Here is a 4,272-nt window from a genome sequence, read left to right on the forward strand (position 1 = left end):
ATGGGGCCGGAGAGATGGCTCAGTGGTTAAGAGCCCACCTGCTCTTCCAGAGGTCCCGAGTTCAATTCCCAGCAACCACATGGTGCCTCAAAAACCCATCTATAATGTGATCTGATGCCCTCTTCTGCAGATAAAGCACTCATATACAATAAATAAATCTTTTTTTAAAAAACACTTAAAAGAAAGGAAGAAAGCACAGCATGCTGGGCCGCCCTGAGAATACTGCAGCATGTAGATCCACTCTTCCCAGGCTAACAGCTGACATTTGAAGAAGGCGAAGATCCTGGAAATGTCCATTGTCGGAATGGACAAGCACACCTGTCGTGTGCCCACTTAGGACTCAGAGGATCGTGACCCACAAACCAAAGCTCTCATGTGCTGGGTGGGCAGTTTATAGAAATAGTAAAAAGGCTTTACTCGTCAGTATCAACTGAAACACTTGTGGCAAAACAAGATCCCCCGCAGACCAAGAGGCCCCTGAAAGCATCCTGGACCAGGCGGCCGCCGGGACCAACCTTCCAGGCCTGTCTGCGGAGGGCCTGATGCAGGGCACAGCATTTGCAGCAGAAGACTGTCACCTGGGAAGTCTGTCTCGAGAGCTGGTCCCCTGTGGCTAGGTGGAAATGACAAGCCTGTCTGGAGATGCAGCAAATATTTTGGTGATGGGTGTGGAACATTCTGCAAAGGAAGGTGTAGGCTCAATTTTCTTAACCAATATATGTTATTAACAACTTAGTGACCGAGCATACATCACTTATAACCTTACTAACCAAAACAATAGGAAATGAGGATTAATGGACACAGTAACAAAACCATAAGGATACCAGTTCCGAGGAATGATTCTCCTGGCACAATCTGCAGGATTTCTTCTTCTGGAACCTAGAGTAACCAGAACCCAGAACCTCAGCAGGAGCCGGAGCCCTGAAGCCTTCCCTTGAGTGGTTCTCTCTAGGAGTGTCTTGAAGTGCAGCGATGAACAGCCAAAACTATCCCAAGTCTCCAAAATGACCCGCCTCCAGTTCTGGGCTCATTTACATATCTCCTCCCAGAGTCTGTTCACAGGATCTACTCAGCTGGCAACAATCAAGCTCCTGCACGAGGTGGTTGGTCTTCTAGTGGATTAACCTCACCTGTTCTCTCACGAGACCGTTCCAATCCCGCACTTGAGATCCTAAAAAACAGGTTTATCTCTCCTCCAGGAAGGTGATCAGGGAGGGATCGGCTGTGTTCTGGAACGTAAGAGACAAAACTCGGAGGCCCGTGATGCAAGTTCTAGAGAGACACGAGACCCAGCCCTCCGACGTGGCTCTGGTTCACTGGGAGAAGGAAGAGCTGAGCCACGTACAAACCGAGGGGCGATCTAACTGCACAGAGGGGAGCAAGCTAAATTCTGGGCTGGACTTAGAGGACTCCATTCTAGAAAAACTTGCTTTCTCCAGTGCTCTCTTTGCCTCTCCGTGTAACTGGCTCTTTGGGAAGCAACCATAGACAAATTGACTGAATCTATTCAGTCAGTCCCAAAGGGGTTAAAAGCTGGGAAGAAAGTCAAACTGTCCCACAAAGAAGTTATGCAGAAAACGGGTGAGCTCTTTGCCCCCAGGCACTGTGTAAGCTTGAGTTCAGACTTCTTGATCACTCCCGACTTCTGCTGGGACAGAGCACACCTGGAGGAGCTTTATGACAAGACCTGCCAGTTTCTCAGCACTACTCGAAGGGTCAAGGTCATGGGTGAAAAACTTCAACACTGCGTTGAACTGACAGACCTAATGCACAATCACGTGGATGAGGGGCGGGCGCTTCGCCTGGAGTGGCCGGTCACCTGGAGTGGCCAGTCGCCACGCTCAGCACCACAGAGGCCGTGGGCAAGCTGGGAAGAGGCTTTTTCTGGTGGTGATAATGAAAGTACCACTGGAGGGGGGGGGTTAATTCAAGGTCTGCAACCCCAAAACTCAGCACTCAGACTGGGGTGTGGGGGGGGGCTCTTACGCAATAAGTATTTAACCCTTTAAATCATGAAGCTGTCATAGGCATGGGACACACACTTGTAATCCCAGAACACTGGAAGCTGACGCAGGAAGCTTGTGAGCTCCAGACTAGCCTGGGGCTACATAGGGAAACCCAACTGAGTGCTTTGGTGCCCACTGATCCCACCACTTGGAAAGCAGAGGCAGGGGACTGTCCAAGTTTGAGGCCAACTACAACACAGCAGGATTCTGTCTCAAAATAAAACAAACTGAGATGCCTGAGAGAGAGACAGAGACAGAGAAAGAGACAGACAGAGAGACACAGAAAGAGACAGAGAGAGAGACAGACAGAGAGACAGAGAGAGAGAGAACCACAGCTCTTCTGCGGCCCCAATGCTTTGCGATCTGATCTGTAGACCCACCTGAGCAGGTCCCTTGACTGTATCTATGTCTCCTTCAAGCACCAACTGCTAATTGTAACCCCGGCCGTGCTGATCTGGGGGCATCGCTCTTGTTCCCCTTTAAAGCCAGAAGGAATCTATGGTGGGGCAAAGGCAAAGCAGAAAGAAAAACAAACACTGGTGTCCAAAGACTTGAGTTTTAATACCTCTGGCTTCACCCAAGAACAAGGTGGGCTTGGGAAAGCCATAGCAGCACCCCACTTGTCCCTGTGTGTGACATTAGGATGGCAGTCTACATCCCTGATGCTGCTAAGTGAACACATGACAGTGACACTTCTCACCAAGAAGCCAGGTGAGAGCCAAGAGAACTACAAAGCACTCCAAGGCATGTGCTGCTCGCTTTTCCTTGCCTTAGTCTACGCCAGCACTCAGCCCCCTGCACGGCCTTGCTCCCCACCTCCTGAGTGGCACCCTCCTCGCCTGCTGTCCCGTTGAAGAGGGAGCTCCACCCCTAGGTTCCTGTAGCTTGTTCTGCTTGCCTGGCTCATGTCCAGCACAGGGTCTTGTATGCAGTGGGCAGTCAAGCACTCCATGGCTGACTCCGCTCTGCCGCCCCGCCCTCCACCCTCCGGTGAGGTAGGAACAGTCTCTGCTCCCCTCTAGGCTGCACTGTGCTACCTGCATCTGACTCTCAGGCAAACTGACACTCAGAGCACAGAGCGGAGAGTGGCAGGGTGTGGGGAAGGCGGGGTGCTGAGAGATCCCTCTGCTCCCCAGAGCCCTCATGGGAAACTGGCTGGGAGCTGTCCCAGTCGTCCCACCTGCCAGAACCTGCACTATGCCTTCCTATGTGACAGCTGCAGTACGGCCAAGCTCTGCCGCATGGGAGCCAGACCAGGGCTGCGAATACAAATAGCTACGCAAGATTTTAATTATTGACTAACAGGTTTGCAAAACTGTGAGCAGGGCAGAAAAGATGGCTCAGTGGGTAAAGGCATTTGCCAAGCCTGACGACCTGAGTTCAAGGCCTGGGACCTACACAGCGGAAGGAAAGACCTCACCTCTTGCAAGAGGTCCTCTGACCTCTTACAAAGTGCAACACAGCACACACACACACACACTCCATTGTCTTAAATTAAAAATATAGTAGATAAATAAAAATTGTGAGCACTGTGTGAGCCGCATAGAACACTTCCATCACACGTCCATGTCTGACTTAGTTCCAACTGGCATCTTTGAAATCAATACAAGACCACATAAAATCTCATCTTGGGCCAGGCATGGTGGCGCACAACTTTAATCCCAGCATTCGGGAGGCAGAAGCAGGTGGATCACTGTGAGTTCGAGGCCAGCCTGGTCCACAAAGTGAGTCCAGGACAGTCAAGGCTACACAGAGAAACCATATCTCAAACAACAAAAAACAAACAAAACAAATCTCGTCTTGGGTTGGGGAGGCTAAAGGCTGTTCAGATGGAGTTGGAGAAAAGGCTGGGAAAAGGCTGAGTGAAATAGGCAGGCCCCCTTCGGGCTCCACCTCAGGACAACTGCGTTTGAACAAGCCAGGCGGAGCCCTGAAGGTTATAATTGGCTCTTGCTTTGGGTTTCGCTTGATTACTTGGAAAGTGTGTTGAGGCTCATTTCGTTTTCCAGGCCTGTGCCGCTTTAATGAAAATTTATTACCGGCAGCTTTCTCAACCAGAAAGGAAGGAATTGCAAATACACATCTGTGTATAAGCAAACAGACGTGAGGAATAAATGCATTCTTTTTAGATGAGACGCCTGGCTTATGCTTATGAAAAATGAATAAGGGGGCCTTCAGCTTTATGCATGAAAGAAAGCACCAGTAGGCAAGGACAGTGGGCAAGGACAGTGACATGCTAAGGATGTTTGGGATATGGGCGGTATAG

The 4,272-nt window shown here is 50.4% G+C and overlaps 1 pseudogene across 1 annotated transcript; it reads left to right on the forward strand.

The window, feature by feature from the left end:
* The first annotated feature begins 304 nt into the window (after positions 1-304).
* Positions 305-2,860, forward strand: LOC311580758 (required for meiotic nuclear division protein 1 homolog; annotated as a pseudogene). The gene is made up of 4 exons: positions 305-325; positions 391-692; positions 1,186-1,902; positions 2,781-2,860. The product of its transcript is annotated as a required for meiotic nuclear division protein 1 homolog (transcript).
* Positions 2,861-4,272: the final 1,412 nt, after the last annotated feature.

The sequence above is a fragment of the Acomys minous genome (genome assembly GCF_964271855.1).
Source record: "Acomys minous genome assembly, chromosome: 13".
Lineage (NCBI taxonomy): Eukaryota > Metazoa > Chordata > Mammalia > Rodentia > Muridae > Acomys > Acomys minous.